The sequence below is a fragment of the Calypte anna genome, chromosome 12 (genome assembly GCF_003957555.1).
Source record: "Calypte anna isolate BGI_N300 chromosome 12, bCalAnn1_v1.p, whole genome shotgun sequence".
NCBI lineage: Eukaryota > Metazoa > Chordata > Aves > Apodiformes > Trochilidae > Calypte > Calypte anna.
Genome location: NC_044258.1, coordinates 1,550,990 through 1,570,906, shown reverse-complemented (window position 1 = coordinate 1,570,906; position 19,917 = coordinate 1,550,990).

Here is a 19,917-nt window from a genome sequence, read left to right as displayed (position 1 = left end):
GGCTTTGATGCTACTCTCCTAAGCTCAGGGTAATTTGGGTATTTTTTTCCCCTCACCCTGAACATTCAGTTTTTAATGGTATCTCTTTGGAAAATGGAATCTTTCTAACTTAAAAATTAATATTCTGATTTTAAAAACATCCTTGAGACTACAGTCCCATGGTTGAAGGTTGTTTTGAGCAGTCCCACACAAGTGCAGTTCAGACTTTTTAGCCATTCACTGCAGAATGCAGAGGTCTGCAGAAGGATACAGAATTGCTGCATTGCTACTTCAGAAGTTCTCCCTTGTTCCTGAGACTATGTTCTTTTTTTCTGTTGTACAATGGGATAATGTAAGATTGCTTTTGACCTACTGATTCAAATTTTCTTCCAGCTCTTAATGTTCTTCTTTGGTTTTTTACACATTTTTTACTTTCTTAGTAAGGTTTTTGTCCAGGGATGTATTTTTCAGTATTTTGGTGACTGTATTGTTTTGAAGGCAATGCAAATTTTGCAAATTGTAACTTGTGACCATGGCAAACCTCAGCAGATCATAGCAATGATCATTCACATGACCAGTGTTTTCCTTTCTAACAAAAGTAAATATCAAATCATTTTACTAGTTTAACATTGAGCTTCTGTCTCCAGAAAGGACAATGATTCTGAAGGCAGCTTGGTGGATGGGTTGTTTCTTTTGTAGGTTTGGTGTGTTTTGAAGAAGCCCAACTTTTTAACTAACATTTTAACTAACATTGGTCTATGTTTGAGTGTACATGCAGATTTTAAAAAGCTTTCTAAAGACAGAAGCTAAAAGAAGTCTACAAAAACCAGGTGCTTTGATTTTTTGAAGTCTTCCCAGGCCCTGACTCTCAGGGATGGATTCACTCTCAGGGCAGAGTGAATCAAATGTGAGCACCTTGGGAGCACCCTGTTACACAGGTTAGCAGCACTCTGAAAAAACATCATTGCTGGGGAGAGAAATGCAAATTCTGATTGTGTGAAATCAGTCTAAAGTGAACACTGGAATGGTTTTAAAACCAGAGAAATACACAGTCTATGAAATAAAATCCTGGGGGCTGCTTTGTTCCTGTTGCAGCCTGAGCTGACATGAACTTTGCACTGAATGGTCCAAAAGAATAAAAGAGGGTTCTGACCCTGCAATGAGTTTTGTATGGGGTCCTCACCATTTAGACAGATGGGATGTATGAGATTTGCCATTTCTTGTTTCATTGTAGGAACAAATGGCAGCTTTTCAAATAGTTTATGTTCATGAAGCACTAATTTTTATTGAGTTTCAGTGAGATTTGCACTGCCATTGAAACGAACAAAAGCCCAGAAATTATTGCAAAGGTAAAGGAAGCTGTCAACAACAGTCAGTTTGGATTATTTAAGGCAGTGTTCAGTTCTGCCTCTTCCCTTTGGCACTGCTGAGCCACTTTTATAAGCTTGCACTGCTGCTTTTTCCCTTGGGCATGCAGAAGCCCCCTGGCTTTGCCTGTTTGCTGTGCGTGAGGGCAGGCAGTAGCAAGGAGCACTGGTAGAGGCAGGAGGAGGCTGGCTGCCCGTCTGTTTAAGTTTTCTTTCTTTTGGAAGCTGGTTGTCCAGTGATAATGTCTAAATGTTAACTTGCCAATGAATATTCTATCCTCAGGCATGGCTTTGAGCTTTCCAATGGTTCCCTCTTCCCTTTGCCTTCTCCTTCACTACCTGATTTATTTCTCATACCCAGTTCTTGCATTTAGTGGAAAGATTTGTGAATGGAAATGGATTATCTGGAAACTCCTGTTACTGGCAAAGGGATTTGAAAATTTGATTGCTTCATTGTGGTGCTGGGCACTTCTGAGTGGCTGGCTCCATGGGGGACTCTGTTCTGGGCCTCCCCAGTGGCCCATCCTCTCTCCTTTGGTCTGTGGTTTTGATTTAAACCTCTTTCCTGTGAAGTAAAGGAGGGGCAGGAACAATAATTTTAGTGAAACACTTCATAAAGCTGAAGGGTATTGATCTTCATCCTATAGAAGACTAAATTAATGGCTTTGAGAACACTCAGCTGCTCAGTGAATCACCTGCTCTGTCTTCATGTACTGTGTTAAAAGTTTTGATGCCTTGACACAATAAATGCCATTATTGCTGTTAGTTTCTCATCCCAACCCTAGATGTCTGGGTAAGTCAGATTATTCATTTCCATACTCAGGGAGTGGAACAGTTCCTGGCATAAAATACCAGGTGTTGAGGAGAATGCTTCCCACAGCTGTGATGTGCTGCTGGTCCGCTGAAGACTTCCACAGTCTGTTCCCCTGTCATCTCTCATATGTTAAACTGGGGGGGAAAACCTGTTTTGTTTGGGTTTGCTATTTTATCTTTACAATTATTAAAAATGCACCATGCAGTAATGAAAGATTAAATGCACCTTCAGATGCTCCAGAAAAGCTCTCTAAGAAGGAAACCTGTATTATTATTGTGCACAAATTAGGTACATGGAGGGTAACAGACCTATTTTAATTTTAGTAAAAAAATTTAAAAAATAAAAAAAAGAAGGAATCCTTTTTTCACTTAGAAGGGAAAATGTATGTTTCATGCTGACTAGCTCTTTGCAACAGGGTCCTTATTAGAGGATATTGGATTAAAACACATTTTCTGTTGGGTGTTGATATTTATGGGTCACTTGGAACATCCCTGAAGGCTTTTTATTGTCTTAGTTTATGGGGAATAAAGACAAGTAAATGAAAAGACCCAGGCTACTGTAAAGCTGTTCACTGATTTGAGATGGGCAGTCTGAGAGAGATGAAAATGGACCTTTAGAAAAACCCCAAAACTAAACAACCCTTTTCTCCCCTGTTCCTCCAGAAATGGGCATTTTTGTGCTGACTGGACAGCAGGGATTTCAAGTATTGAGAGAATAATGGTAATAAAGCACCCATTATTTGGGTAAATGTAGAAGAATGCAGAGAAATTGGAAATAAAACCAGTGCATCCTTGCTTTGAAATGTGCAATATTGAGGAATTAACCATCAGACTCCATAACTCATGCTGGAGATACATTGATATGCAGGAAGCATCTGTCCTCAGCAGGAAAGAAACTGAACTTAAGTTAATCTTTTGAGTAGAGTGGTTGGAGGGTCTGTGATTAGCTTGGTCCCTTGTGGGACAGCAGTTTTGTGCTTTTATGTTTGTTTGGCATTTTTGTGGTGGCTTTTTTTGTTTGTTTTGATGTTTGTTTTTAAAATGATACCGCAAAACCAACCAGAGGTAAATCAAACTGTTTATTTTAGCTTACTCCTTCCTCTTTGCTTGAACATGCTTTTATTTTTTAAGGAAAACATTTCAGCTGTTGAAGTGTGTTCTGTTTCTGGGAAGAAAACCAAACAGCAATGGAGAGGTGGAAGAAGTTAAACACCAAGCAAGTAAGAGCTGTTTCTGTGGTTCCTGCAGCTCAAATGCTGAAGGGCTGTGGGCAAGGCACAGTGGTGGCACAGAGCTGCTGAACCCTGATTTCCACCTCCTCAATTCCCCTTCTTTTGACTGAGGACAAATCCGGGTTCTTGAATGCTCTTTTTTTGGCCTGCCTGTGGAAGCAAAGCTCCCTAGCACCTAGGGACAGGTTTTATCCTGCAAAACTGGTCACAGGCAAGTGTTGTGGAGAGAGATGCTTCCCAGGTAGCAGTTATCATGGAGTTAGAGGAAAAAGTGACTTGGTGAAAGAAAAGAAGGGAGTTGCATTGCTTTTGGGTTGTAGTTTCTAGTGGTGCTGGAGCTATGTGCTGCCTGAAAAAGCATCTGTTCAGGTATTTAACAGCTATTGGAAGCTGAAGAAATTGCTTTTGTAGGAGTAGGGTAGATGTCTGAACAGTCTCCTTCAGTTCAAGCAGTAAGTAAAAAAAGTAGTAAGTAAAGTAAGTAAAAGTAGTAAGTAAAAAGCAGTAAGTAAAGGCAGACTGCAAACCAAACATTGTTTGTTGCACATTATGTGTACGAGAAGTACCTCTGAATAGAGCTTTTTTTTCATGGCTCATTAACTGAAGAAATAGTGACAGCATTGGGCAAAGGCTTTGAATTGTTATCTGGAGGAATCCATTTGGGGGAAACTTGGATTAATAATACTGCCAGTATTGATAAGCAATAGGTAATACCAGTGTAAGCAGTGCTTGTATTGATTCTGCTCTCACTTGTGGACAGTTATTGGTTACGTTTTTGTTACTGGCTGGAAAGCCTGGTAAATTGCTACCTTTGCAAAACACTTAGTGAAAAGTAGTGCTAATATTTATTGGCTCCCCTTCTCCTTGTTGAAAGGAATAGTCATGATTTCTGTTGCTTCCTGGCTTTGTTGGGTTGGCATGTAGGTTCTCCTCATATGAAGCTAAGGATAATATTCGGCATCAATTGGAATTTACACAATCTTGATGCATTTTCACCACGTAATCATCACTGATGTGGTCCTGAGCATTCCGTGCAAGACTTTGTAAGGTTCTCATTCACTTGAGAAGTGACTTGAAGTCACTGGGGACCCAGATCTTGCTGATCCCAAATGAGGGTTAAAAATATCACCAGAATTTCATAAATCACTTGCAGTGAATTGCATCACACCTCACACAGTTTAATTCATCTGCATTTATTCTGTGAATGATACATTTAATGAAAAAAGTTACTTAAGACCTCCAGGCCAGTTTTTGAACAGTATTTTTGCATCTATTTGCATTTCATATGTCTCATCTCTGGTATGAGATGGAATGGAGTTCTGTTCCCTTTAGCTGTTAGCAGGGTTGTTATTCCTTTGGGTTCCCCCTTCTGTTTTCTCTTGTCAAGAGACAAACTTTACCAGGAAAAGAAGACTAACATAGTACAGTGTTTTAACCTTTAAAAAGGTGCTGTCTTGTGTTATGTCTGTATTTCAAGTATTTTTTCACATGCTTAGAAATCATCTTGATCAATTAATTCTAACTATGTATTTTACATTAGTGTTGTTTCCCCTGCACAGAAACACAGCCAATAAAACCAAAAAGGTTTTTCTGGGTTTTTTTTTGAAAGCTAGAAAATTTGCAGAGGTAAGGAATACCCTTTGCCACAGAAAATCTCAGCTGAAATGTAGTCTCATAGTTCTGGAAATCCTGGTGACTGTTGGGTATCTTCAGGTAAGTAGTTTGGAGGAAAAGAAGGCAGTGTGGTCATGCTTTATGCTGGTACCCTGGGGAAGAAACTTGATTTTGCCTCTTCTTTGTTGCCCTTTTGTAGCTCAGGGAGTTCCAGCAGCCTGCACTTCCTATCAGTACCCACTCCTTGATCCTGGCCACAGGATATCTCATTGCTGGGGGACAATGCAGATTTTTCCTGGGTGGGTGGGTGGCTTCCTGCTGGATCCTGGAGAGCTCCAAGCATCACCTTTTGTGACAGTAGTGTGGGGCAAAGCTGTGTAGAAGTCTTGAAGAGCTAAGAAGTGTTTCAAAATACCTAATGCTTTTCCTCCTTGCTTCACTGAAAGGCCACTGTTTTGTCTTTAATAGTAGAGAAATTATCACTTGTTTTTTAAAAAAAGAGTGTGTGAGGGTGTGCTCCAGTGAGTTCTTTTCTAGGCATGTTAAAATACTCGTTCAAGTATTCTCTTTGTGTGTGTATATATATACATATACATGCATATATATATGTATATATACACATAAGATTCCACCAAACAGCTTGTGTGGGCATTCTTTGAGTCCAGCCACAGATGGTAAAAGGAGTAGTTCAGACATAGAGCTAGCTCTAAACCACAAGAAAAATTTTCACTGGTCTGTCATGGTTACATTTTAATTGATAAAATGCCCTGTTGTCTGCTTTGTAATCAAAATAATTAATCTCTAACCACTCCTGAATGTGCCATTTTACTTAATCAAAGAAAATTTGATTGCTGCTTTTGAGTCATAGGCATTATTAAATAGGCAAAGCATGATGTCTTGCATTAAAAGCCAGCAGATTAACTTACAGAGAAATCTGTGTCAGATGCTTCTTGCTCTACACAATGTCTTCGTGGGAGAATGTACATAGTTTTTACAAATTATCATTCTGCTCCCATCATTATTCACATTGTCCAAATCTGCCTTGTTTATCATTGTTGCTGAGAAAACTGCTGCTGTAGAGAAACAGTACAAATTGGGAGATCAAAGGAATTGCTCAACCTCATTGGCTTTACCTTCAGTATTTGTTTACTTTCTTGATAAGAGTACATCTGCTTATAACTTTTTTGGCAGAATTCCTGTTGGTGGCCATCTGAATGTGCTGCAGAAGTTCTGCTTGTTCCCTTTGACGAGGGGAAAATCTTTCTCCTTGAGCTAGAAGGGGTCAAGTCAGCCAACCCTCAGCTGAAAGCTGTATTGGAGCTGCATTTGTGTATGGCAGGTGCTATGTTTGTGACATGGAAAAGAATGGTAATACTGCTCTGGCCAGCAGAATTATCTACAGATGACTGGAGAAATGGGGACATATCTCTGTGTTTCATTTCTCTATCCTTTCATTTCTGAAGGAGTTCTAATACATCATCTGTCTTTAGTGTTCAGTGTGTCCTGATGCCTCTGGACAGCAATGTAGTTGGTGCAAATGCTCTGATAGCCTGTATTTCTCTTCTACTTTTACCTTTTACTTTTTTTTTTTTTTTTTTGACTTGTATAAAAGGGTTATGTTGTGTGGGACTGCAGTGGCAAGATACCTTTCGGTAGTTCAAAGTGTAGCACATGTAATTAATAACAATTTGTAATGAATAATGATGAGCGTTCTTAATATAAGTGATGGGAAAACCAGCTCTGACAATGCCATTGAAAGTGCTGAAAGGCATCTTTGTGTAAGTCATCTTTCCTGGAAATGTCACATTGCTTTTCTGGTACTTTGGAAGACTTTAATGGAGAAAATGAATTGATTTGCAAGTAAAACTTTAGCAGAAAAACAGTTTGACTGCAGTTGTCTGAACAGGAGGAGGTATAAATCTGGTCTCAAATCCCCAATATCTGTGTGCACCTAAGGGGTGCTCTGATTACTTCCTAAGAACTTGTTTTATCACTCCTTGAGTGATCCTAAATGTTTGGTCCAGGCAGGCACCTTAGTTTGATCAATAACTGTATTGTGAAAAGCCTCCATGATGACAACAGTTCAAGTGGGCTGCTGTGTAGGGGTAGCTGAGCTACCTCCAGAAGCAGCACTAATGCAGTTGTGTAACTCAGCCCAAGCAGTGCCTCTGCTTTTACTGGGACTCCAGGTTTTCTCTTAGTGCTGTGCTGTGCCCAAGGCTCTTGCACCCTCTCCCCTCAAACACTGAATATAAATATAATAAAAAGCAGGGGTGATAAAAGCATCGTGGGTGTGCATCTGGTTCTCTGCATTTGGAGGAAGATGCTCGTGGTTGGGATCTGCCTGCCTGGCAACCTGCAGTAACTTCAGTTTATTAAAGCTCTTTCCTGGGAGATCTTCAGCCAAGCTGCAGGTCATCCCTTGGCAGGCACTGGCTGTGGATATGACTTTCAGACAGCAGGATGCATGATCCCCTAGCCAGCAAAGCTAAATGAGGACAGAATTATAGCCCTTTTTCTTTGGAGGATTGGCTTAAAGTGTATGCAGACTTTTTTCTAGTGGTTGAGAGGGATTCTCTCAAATAGAATCGAGTTGTTTTCCTGTGCACATCAGCTCAGAACCTTCCCAGTGATATTCAGTCAAAACCAGAAACATTAGGAAGCACAGAAAAAGGAAGTTCTTGTTATCCTTTGATCCTGGAAGAAGTAGTGGTGTGGTAAAAATTCCCTACTCGTGTAGCCCATCCTGTGATGCAGTCAGAATCACAGATATTCTTGCCAGCATCTGGTATAACAGCAAATAAGCAGTAGATCAAACCTGTTCCCTTTGCATTGCTAAAAAGGTTAACACTCCTGCTAGACAGTTTGGGAGGTTTAATATTAATGCTGATTAATATTTCTTACATGAAGACTTGCAGTCCTCTGAGCTTTTGAGATGTGTCCAAGTTTAGTGTTTCAACACACACTGAACAGCTGTGTTAAATTTACTGCAGTCCTTTGTACTAAAAGGTTGCAGAAATGAGTCCTGTCTGTGTACATGGGATAGTCTGGCAACAGCCCTTTGTTGCAGTGACATAAATGTATTTATAATAAATTCTAAAAGCTTATTTTTTATTTTTTTTTCCCCTGGGGAGAGGACAAGTATTACTTGTGCATGTATTACTAAGCAAATGTGTGAAGCTTTTGATGAAATGTCTTTGGGTGGGTAACTTGTTTCCCCATTCTATTAATTCTCTTTTAAATGTGGATTTTAATGGAAAAGCTTGAAGAATGTTTTTGACTAGATGAAAATGCTTCATAATTTTTTTCTTTTTTTTTTTCAGTCGGTCATTTATATTCTGCAAAGACTAGAATAGCACTGTGGGGGGAGCACTTAAATGGGAAGATATTTGTCATTAGTCACACTCTGAAATTAAATTTCTGATACCGAGTTTTTGCCTTAGAAATAACTTGAAAAAAATTTGCATGCAGTGAAAAGTACATGGTGGGGGAAGCTGTTGAACAAGTTACATAAAAACATTGTGTTAAATCCTCTGTAAATGAACAGAACCTTTAAAAATACTTCTTCCTGAATAAATTAAAAACCCCATACTATAAAAATTTCAGTGCCTCCTTTTCCACTTATGTGGATTTTTTTTTCTTTCAACAAAATCACAGAGTGGAGATTGAGGTTCCCAGAACTGCTGTCGAGTTTTCTGATGAGAAACTGATCCTGTGTCTTGTTAGAAAATTCATGTTGAACATTTACACGTATTAAGAAGTACAAAGGAGAGAAAGGGGCCATGTCTAAAGAGAACCATTTGTTTTGCAGTGGGGGAAGTAAAGCCCAACAGTACCAAGATGTTCAGAAAGTTAGGTGGAAGATCTGCTCTACCACAATGACTCCAGTGGACAGAGGATTCCAGCTTGGGCATTCTGTTTTGTGGAAAGGTGTTGAAATAAATGGCATAAAAAATGAAATAAATGAATGGTGTATCCCCAGGGCTGGGGTAACAGGACCAGTCCTGGCTGATGAGTTACAAGTACTGAGGGAGAATGATGGGCTCCTTCCTGCAACTGGTTTTGTTTCCAAATGCTGCTGAAAGGAAACATCTATAGAGTGGCTGTGTTCCTTAAACCTGTCACTTGTTGAGTTAAGTGAGCAACCTGTATTTCTTTGCTAAATCAGGTTTGCTTATCCCCCCTCGGCAGCCTCAGCCATGGTGCAGAAGGCTCCAGGCATTGCCCTTACCTTCATTAGCACACAGCTAATGAATTTGTGTTTGTCCTGCATATACTTTAAGCTTTTTGTTGACTGCAAGTACACCTCTTATTCCTAGCCATCATAGCCTGTGGTTCACATCAACTCTTCCCCCAGAATGTTTACAAATTATTATTTTCTTTTTACCCCCCCCAACCCCTTTTTGGCACCTAGCTGACAGCAGGTTTGGTTTAGCAGAGTGAGCCATGTGGTGTGACTGTGTCCCTGCTGTCCCCAGGCAAGGCAAGCAGAGGTGGATGGCAGCAGCTTAGCAGCCTGTGGCTCCTCCATCTGAGTCCCTCTTTGGGTGCAGTTGGCCAGGCAGGAGTTGGCTACCAGGCTGCTGGCTCATGGGGAGCACTGCTGGTAGCCAAGAAGCCTGACATGGCTCAGAAATGTGTGGTTTCTAGCAGTGTTTGGTTAGTCCTCAACTTCTTCTTTCAGAAGAAAGAATATCTGGTTTTTTCTAATTAAAAGAAAAAAATACTTTTCAAGCACAAACTGTGTTTTTTGAGGCTTTGTAAGAGGTGAATCTCATTCCTTTTTGAATTAGTTTTTATAGGATGTACAAGCTTAAATGGTATAGAAATGGGTTTAGATCACTGAATTGTTTTCTGGAAGAAAACAGATGAGTATCTATGTTAAATACAGCTGTAAAGCTCTCCAATATCACAGTTATTTTTATCTTCTAGCCCAGATCATGTACTCTAATCAGACAAATTATTAACAGAATTGGTAATAACTTCAGTTTATGAAGTGCTGGTAAATACAAGCAGTGAAGGAGTTGGCACGGAAGCTGAGTCATGTTTAGTTTATTTTCTTTGAATTTGTTTGAGTTCTGCTACAAACTAGCCCTGTTGGTTAGTAATGAAATGGAATATTTAGAAAATCTAAGTCTGCTATGTCTGTGGTAAAGATGGTTCTGTGCCTGTTGTGCTGGGAGGTGTTCTATAACCAAAACAATTTCAAAACAACAGAATTTCAGCATCTTGGGATTTGAATAACATTGAGCCCAATGAGGGCTGGACCTCACTGTGGATCTTTTGAAACATTCTGCTTTGATTTCAACATTTAAAATCTTTTAATACCTTTTCATTATTTATTTTAACACTGAATACCTTGGGGGACCACAGAAGCATAGTGCCTAAAAGACACTTACTCCCTGTTTTAAATCTACAGTACATAGCCTTGGAATAAAATAGATAATACACATTAATGGCTTAAGCTGCCAACCATCCCAAATACGAGTTAAGTTGTCATCTAAATGCACAACTCTGCCTGGTGAAATGCCACCATCAGATTCATCTGGATCTGTTGTGTCATTGAGGTAAAGTTGTCTGTTCTGTGTGCTGCTTTAAATTAACACAGAGAATAATTGTATGAAATGCTTGGGTTGGACTTGATGATCTCTGAGGTCCCTTCCAACCCAGCCAATTTTATGATTCTGTGATCTGGTGGATGGAAGTCATTATTTGTTTCTTAGGTGTCAAATGCCTTTTTTATCATTCTTACTCTTACAGTGTCTTTGAAAGATAAGGTAAATTTAAAAAAAACAACCAAAACAGAACCTCAACCCTTTTTCCCTTCTCTCCACCAGAGTAACATTTTTCCTGATGACATTCATTGTACAGTAACAAACTCTTTTATGATCAGCTCTGCTGTCTTCTCCTTAGCATCTGTAAGGGCATCAGGAATCTCAGCTCTCCGAGTAAAATGAATGGGATTATTTGTATTAATGCATCTGTAACTTTGATGACCAAGAAGAGTAGTGATGTTGTGTGCCTGCTGCCCACAATTCTTCGACAGCTTCAAGAGCAGCCCAAGGTGTCTGGATTTTCACTTTGGTCTGAGTCCCTTTGATACTGAAAGCACCAGGTTTGCACTTTTGGAAATCTGTGATTGTTATGGGGCAATGTGTTCTGCTCCTGTTTCTAGCTAGGTCTTGTCTGAGAGGCAGAAGAACCTCCTTAGAACACCCTTGACTCGTAACTGAAGAAGGAAAACCCATCACTTGCTACTTTTTCGGCTCCTCATCTGATGAGATGACAGTAGATGTAGCACAGCCACTGAGAGGCTTTACTGCCTGTCTTTCTGACACATTGAGCTAACACATAGGCTGTCAGTTTTGTTTCGTAATACTATAATTATACTGAAATCCTCAGGAATTGTAAGAAGGATACATTTCACATTGTAAGCTAAACTTGGAGTAATACTACATCTATGGAAGGGGAAAACAATTGAAGGTGTAGTAAAGGTCTGTACCACTACTACAGGGGGTGGTAGTGGAAGACAAAACTCCTCACAGAACCATTTGATTCATCAAGTAGTAATACCTTCTCTTCCCACAGTAATCTGTTTTCCAGATATCAGTGTTGTTTGTCTTTCTTCTTGTCTACCCTGCCTGGCAGACAAAGTGATTCCATGTCTCTCACATCTTGAATTGCAGGTGCAGCCTTTGTTTAGGGGTTTTGCCAGTGTGTGCACATGATGCATTATAAATATGATATGCTGGAGTGCCCATTTTAGAAAAATTCTTTCTTGCTTTACCAGACTTTGTTTCATTCAGTGTTCACACATGAGGAAATTTCACCTTGGGATGCAAGAGCCCTTTGGAAAGAGGTTGTGAGGTGTCTCCCAGTGCAGATGATGAAAGCAGTGAGCAGTGGGATGCTTCTCTTCCCAGGGACAGCCCTGATAAAGCCAACTTCTGTGTACCCCTGCTTCACCCACAGCTCTGCCTTCCTTCATACTGACAAAAGCATGATGCTTGATTCTAAATCTTACCTGTGATAGCCTTACAAACTCAGTTTGTTGTGTCTGTCTTAGGAGATGTTACAGTGTAGGACCTTTAGAGATCAAGGAAGGTGAAGTTTGGTGATGCTGGAGTGAAGGGATCTTACTGGAATTTGATGTAAATTGAAAAACACAAAACAATTTCAATCTGTTTAAGCTACAATATAATTTTGGGGTTGTTCAGAATCATGCCAAGTACTGGTGTCATCTTTGTAACTTTCTTAAAAAACATGTCTGTCTTTACAGACATCATTCTCTGTATTTATAAAATAAGTAGTGGTGGACAATGTATTTTTTCAGCCCAATCTTCGTGGATTTGTGTATCAAAATCTCTCGTTACAGCCTTTGCAAACTAATGCTATCTTTTGGGAACCACACCTACATGTTTTGTCTATTGGCTGTAAAGGTGGACATCAAATAAAGGAAATAATGGAAAATCTTAACTGTCAGATGGCAAGGGTGCACATACTGAATAGTGGAAAATACTGCAACTGGAAAAGTGCTTTTTAGGTGTTGGAATAATTGTATGTTACTGGGAGCACATGAATAGAACAGCTTAAACAGTTTTTAAGGAATGTTGCCAGATCTTATCACTGCAGTCATGCATATAGAGCAGTGATCCCTGTGCAGCACCACAAGATGTGTGAACGAGGTGCACTTTCTAAAAATAAACCTGTTGAGTGCTATTCCTAAATTGCCCTAGAATCCTGGGAAAGTGATGCAATGTTATCAGTGCAAAATAATCTCCAAAATGAAGTTAAAAAAATGTGTTCAGCATTGCAAGTGAGTTTAACAAAGACAAGCCCCAAACAAAACAAAAGCCCCACATTCCTGAGTACAATAGGATGAAAATAGTGAGTTCAGAAGAGGATAGGGCTGGTGGTGGTGCAGTGAGCCAATGAGCATGTGGAGCACATGTGCTTGGGTCTTTTCAGCAGGCCCCATGTGATGTTTTACAGGTTTCATTTGGCACCAGTAAATCTGCAGCTGATTCATCTCTTGTGTATCTGCCACGATTTGTTTCATCATCCTCAGATTAGTTCACTAAACTTGGAGCCATTGGAGTTCTGCTCTTGTATCATTTTGCAAGAAGTATTGATGATTTGGGGTACAGTTCCTGCAGTGTGCTGGAGTGGTGGATAGAAACCACTGTGGCTTCCATTGTAAAGCCAGTTAAGCAACCCAAAATATAAAGAGAAGTATCTGTGGTGGTGATTTTTTTTTTTTTTAAATATATTTTCAAGACATATGGCAAGAGGTGAGAGTCACAAAGGTGTTTGAAAGAGGGATGAAAAAACCCCTTTTCTCTCCCTTCCCTTTTATCTCTTAATCTTAATCCTGTAATATTTAATCAAATTTCACTTGTGCCCCAAACAAAGTCTGTTTCCTTTCTTGTAAGTAACTGCTTTACTGTTTAGGAGCCTGCACTGCCCCCTCTGTGACAGATTCTTAGGATATGGGATAAATATCATGTGGGGGTTGGGCTCTTTTCCCAGGCAACTCTCAGCAAGACAAGAGGGCAGGGTCTCAAGTTGTGCCAGGGGAGGTTTAGGTTGGAGATGAGAAAGAATTTCTTTCTGGAGAGGGTGATCAGGCATTGGAATGGGCTGCCCAGGGAAGGAGTGGATTCTCCGTGTCTGGAGATCTTTCCAAAGAGCCTGGATGTGGCACTGAGTGCCATGGGCTGGGAACCACGGGGGGAGTGGATCAAGGGTTGGACTTGATGATCTCTGAGGTCCCTTCCAACCCAGCCCATTCTATGATTCTATGAAATGGGAACTCCCATCAAAGTCTTGACTTTGACATGGGAAGATGAACCCCTTCCCTCTTTCAGGAACAGTCTTTAAAAATCAATAAACTACTTTTCTCTCTAGCAAGTTTGTTGAGTATCAATTTCTGTATGATTGTTCATATTTTCAGTGAGCTGTAACAGATCTACTCAGTTTCTGCTCCAGCAGGAGTTGAAGCTGTTTAGGGAAACAAGCCAAGCACAAAGGTTTTTATTTAACAGTAACTTCTGTATGAATCTTTTTTTCTTCTGGGAGTGACTGGCTTTCTCAGATCCAACTCCTTTACAGGAATTTTGCAGCAATGTGTACTTTTAACAGCTATACTTTTCCAGAACACTGGCAGTGACAGAGGAAAGCATAAAGAAATATTCACCTGCTGGAGCCCTGAGTTATCCCTGCTGAAAGCAGCAATGCATTTTGAAACTGTCATTGATTACTCAGGGTTTTACAGTTTGATAATCCTGGGTGCTGGATTCTGTTATCTTTCCCAGTCTGACAATGTTGATTGAGTCTTTATAACTTCAGAGCAGTAACACTGAAAATACTTTTTTTAAGGCATTTCTTGGAATTTATCATCCCAGTATTTGAGCATTTTTATGTTACTTTCTGAATTTATACTCCAAACCAGTTTCATAGGAGTGGAAGTACTTCACTGCTCAGGCAGATGGAGGCAGGAGGTTTGATGTAGCACCTGTACTGTTAAGCAGAAAGACACTTTTTACAATAAAATGTAATAAATAAAAATAATAAATAAAATTGTAATAAAATAAAATTAAATTTAATCAAATAAAACAGAAATAAAAAAAAATAAAAGCTCTGGGAACCGTGGTGTAAGCAGACCAGAGCTAAGGATTCCCATCATTGTGACTGCATCTGTGCCCTTAACTGGAAGTCCCCATTCTTACCCATTTCAGTTACTTTACATCAACATAATCTCTGCCATTAAAGCTGTTTTGACTTCTACTTTTAAAGCAGACCCAAAGAGATCTTCTTCCCCTCATGTGTCTCCCTGTTTGCACAGTTCCACAGACATCCCTGGCAATGGTATCAGAGGCACAGATTGCACTGCCAGGTTCTGGAGGAGATGGGACTGCTTTGGCTTGTCTCCCGTATTGTGCACTCAATTCAAGATGACAGAGCTCTGGTTTGCAGCCATTTTCATGGATTCCCATAATGGGAAATCTTTGGAATAAATGTGAAAAAGGGATGTTGGTAGCCTGGGCAGTGGAGCAAGGTGTTTGACTTGGAAGGACTGCGAAGTGCTTGTGTTAGCATAGGGTGAAAGGAAGATATTTTGGTCAGGTGGAGTAATAAGATTCCCTGGCACTTCAGTCAAGGGGGGTTTGTCTTTTTGTTGTTCTTGGTTTTTTGTCTGGCCAGATTTCAGTTCCATGGAAGATGTGTCACCTACCTAATTTAGCCCTCACTAGTCAGTAACTTGTATCCTCCTTTTCATTTCTGACCTGACCATTTGTGCAGTGAGACTCAAGTTCTACAAAGAATTGCTTCTTGGCTGTTTAATAGAATAATGGACATTCAGTTTGTGTTTTGTTTTGTTACGTTCCAGTAGTTCTTGGACAAGTTGAAAGAGGAGTTGATACTGAATTTATCTTTTTTTAGTGCAGCAGTTAGTGGTAAGATGCTGTGTTTAACAAGACTTTCTCATTATTAAGTTGTGTCTTTACAAATAAAATACACACAGTGCTACATATCTCCTTACAGCATTACATCTCTCCTTGCTTAAAATCATCCCCAGCAGGTTCTAAACAGATTCTTTGTTGAAAATGTAGTAATCCTCTAGTCAGGTTTGTGGGTGACAGAGGTGTCTAGATACTTGTTGTGATGTAATTCCTGGAAGAGATTTTTTTTTTCCATCTTCAAAAGTCACTGAATAAAACTGCCTCATGCAGAGTATTACTAGTATTACTTATTTACTAGACTTTTCACCTTCAAAGTACTTATTTCTACAGGTCAGTTTAAGAGTTGTGCACCTCAGTACCACTATTGGATTGTTAACATTTTGGTTATTTCGGAAGGTTTGTTAGATTTTATTTTTTTTTAAAAGACTTACTTCTAAGTTTGCAGTTGGGGCGTAATACAGAAGAGTTGATGTAAATTCTTTTAATTCTGCAATAAAACCATCTAGATCTACATGAAACCAGGTGCTTTTTAATAGTAGGACTTCTTTTTTTCTCTGATTTTGCATTGATTGCATTTAGTCACCATTTGTATTTCCAAAATTGACATTTTTCTTTTTTTTTTTCCTCAGGGCTTGCATACTGAGGCACCAGGATTGCATCAAGCTGTGTGCCATGGTCAGGGTAAGCCTTGTTTCATCTTGTTAAATTATGCACATCATCATCCCTGGAGATACTATGTTATTCTTTCAGTCTTTTGAAATAATCATAAACACACTGACAGTAGTTCTTTATCAGCTGTACTCAAGTAGTGACAAACTTGAAGTTTTAGAGAGCATCCAAGGCAAAATTAGTTTTAAAAATCCATGATAATGACCTCCAACTTCCAGTGCTCATGCTAAAGACTGCAGACAGGGCAGGACAGGGACAGCTTTGAAGTTCCATGCTGTGGCATCCTAATTGACTGGTCCCCAAATGGCAGGATGCAAAAAGTTACACAAAAGGCCCAGCTTGGGGTCTGACAAATCCCATTTTGCCCAGGCTCCATGTCTTCAGGCTCTTTATCTATGCTAAGTAATTCTCCATGGCTGCCAACACTCTGGCACTTCTAAAAATAACTTGGTTAAAAATATTTCATAAACTCATTTTGTATAGGCAGTGCATGTTTTTTCTGTTCCCCTTCTGCTCCAAATATTATCAAATTACCACTTTCATTGTGGAGATTGCATGAGAATAAACCTCTTTTTTAAGCCTTACATTTATCAAATGGTTTTCAGCTATGTTCTGTTGGGTTTTGAGGTGTTAAGTCAAAACCACCTCTTGTATATCTGTGTTTACTGATTCATATTTTTAAATTACTTTTACTCGGAGTAGCTCAAATCCTCATGTGGTTCAGCCCCTGTTTTCTTTTTTGTTCCTACTTCATAAGTTCTCTCTTTCCTGCCAAAGGATGTCTTTGCTTCTCAGTGACCTCTGCCTCTGAGACCAGAAGTTAATAAACAGCTTTCCCTTGCTGATGGCATCACAAATGTCAGAGGAGTGGCTGTAGCTTTAAGGGTCAGTGTTTAAATCTTCTTCCTTAGTTCTCTTAAATTCAGTCAGGCATTGAAAATCTGCCTTATTAAGCTGTCAAGGTAATCAATAGCTACATTCAGTTAATCTTCTTGGTATTTCTGAGAGTCCAGTCACATTCATAGATGTGCTGCTGCTTCCTGAATCACAGTGTTTAATCCCAGCATTTTCATTACCCTCTGAATGAGCACACTTACCTGGGGGAATAGTTTGGCTTGCAGGGTGTTGAAGAGCCGGCAGGTAAAGGTTTCTGTGCATCTCTGCAGCTCACGACCAAGGACAAGCCCTTGCTCAGTTGCATATTACATTTAATTGCTACTCATCACTCTGCAATAGTTAATGCAAGAAGAGAAACTTGACATCTGTCAGGTCTTTTAGTGCCAAAGTTTCTTTATTTCCAGTTTTTTCTTTGCTTTATGTACATTTCCCTTGTTCTAGCAATATTTGTTGTGCCATGCATGAGTTGTTGGTTTTTTTTCCCCATCATCTCCTGTGCAGCAGAGTGATATTTGGCGCAGTCCTGCTGTTGTGCTGGTGTTTGCTGGATGTTTGGAAAGGCTGTGAGGATCTGAGCACTGACTGCCAATTTCATTAATCTGGGAGACCCAGAAAGACAGTTAATGGCTCTATTAATAACTCCACTTCCTCATATTCTCAGTTTTAAAATAGTGGACCAATATTTCGTGCTCTGAAGTATGATGAAAATGTCTTTCATTTGAGAGTCCATCTGCCAGTAACCACTGCAAGCTTTGCTGTAAAGCAGAGGTTCATAATTTTTTTTCACAGTTACTCTGTAAAGCCCCAAGCTTGGCATTGCCTTGCTAAAATATTTTTTTCAACAAATACAAGAAACCCTTGTAATCTCCAGGGCTTATAGTTAAATTTTGATAATGCAAACTAGGCCAGTCTTGACAGTATTTTAAAAATTTTAGATTTCTTACAACACAGTTTATCAAGGCTAGTGCTAAACCCCAGGTGAACTGAACTACAACGTTTTTGATTTTCATGGAAAAATTACTTTTATTCTGTCCAATCTTTCTTACTGGTTTTGAGAGGAAGAAAATGGTGATTAAAACAGGTTATTGAAAACTCTGCACACAAAATACTTCATAAAAAAGAATTATAAATCTAGAGTAAAAAAAAAAATCCATAGAGTCAGGTAAAATTGATGCTTCCTTTTATTTCTGATTTTGACAAGAAAAATTTGGATGCAGTAGCAATCAGAAGTCAATCAAAGCTATCAAGACAACTAGCTGTAAAAGAAATCAATTTCCAGTTCATACTTTCAGAAGTTGCAGTGCAGCTTTTCCATTTGTACTGTATTTCCAAAGAATTCTGTCCTGCACACAGAACTGCTGCAAAGACCACTGGACTGCTTATTGATTGTGAATCAAGGGAAGGCCAAACATCTAGGCTTGTAAATGCCCAGTTAATCTTTTATTATCTAAAATATGTCCAGTACAGATGATGCTGAATGTTTTTTCCAGAATAGTTTTATCACTTTACATGCTTCTAATATGATGTAAAAATACTGAGCTTTCTTTGTAAAGTCCCCCATTTATTTTCAGATCTCCATGGCACTCTAAACTGAACCTGGCATTATTATTCACCTTCTGATGTATGGCTTATCTGATTAATGTGGTTTGGAGCTTGCAATTACTTTGAATCATTTATCATCTTTTGGCTGCTCTAATGTAATTTTTATTAGAATTCTCTTGAAGAATGCACTTTGAATTACTGAATAGTGTGGGAATGAAACATGGGAAAGTGCAAGGAGTGGTTCCTGTATTTACTGAGTTATGATCCTTGCTGTATGGTTGCCTTCTATCTCAGTCTTCCTGTGGCAAGGTGGGTTTTTTTAATTGACCTTTTAAAAAAAGGCTGTGCATAACTAAGAGTCACACAACTTCTGCAGAGATGGGGCTTTTGATTGCAGATGTTCCTAATTAGATTAATTTACAAAGTAGACCAAGCTAGTGAAGGAGGGATGGAAAACTGACTGAGAGCTTATCAAATTAGCTAAGTAGAGCAATTAATCAGACAGACTTTAGCTGTATGGTTTCTTTTTTTAATTATCATCTTGAACAGTGTGCAGTGTTCTTCAGCCCCCATTACAGGAGGCATTTAATGTGAAGCTGCATTTGGGGAGACAGTTCCCTTGCCTCCTCCTGGTGACATAGCTGTCTTGGAGAGTGTCAGCAATGGTAACAAACAATACTACAAACATTATACCACTTTCAGAAAGCCACTGACATTTACAATGCAGAGAGCAGTGTCCTGGGAATTAAAAAAAAAAAAAAAAATCTGGGACCTGCCCAGATATCTTTGTATCCAGGTAGCACAGTCCTGCCTACCACATGTTGCATATTTCTGTTAGCACCAGTGTATTTACACCAGGAGTTCTAAATGGCATAGATTCTCATGGGATAGTGCTGTACACTCAGTAATAAGTATAGTTTTGCTGTAAGCCAGAAAAGAAGTTATTTTTGGTTTTAATTATTCGGAAGTTTTTCTGTACTGAACTCTTAACAGGTGGCTGATTTAACTCTCACATCATTTTAGAATGATTATTATGGACTAAGAATGGTGTCATTGCAGTATACTCTCCTGTGTAAACCCTGTGCCAGGGGGACATACATGTTTTTTTGTCTAATCAATTAATTATCAGTGAAAGCTCTTCAGAAACTTCTGGCTGCATTGTGGTTGAAATTAGCCATTGAAGTGACCTTCAAGTGATGCTTTTAACAAATTCCTTTGATTTCTAACTAAGTGAATTTGATTTTGCAGTGTTGGGCAACTTGACCCAAATTTCCTTCTTTCTGAATCCATTTGAAAACAAACTTGTATTTTAGATTATCTTCTTCTGCCTTTCTCTGCAGA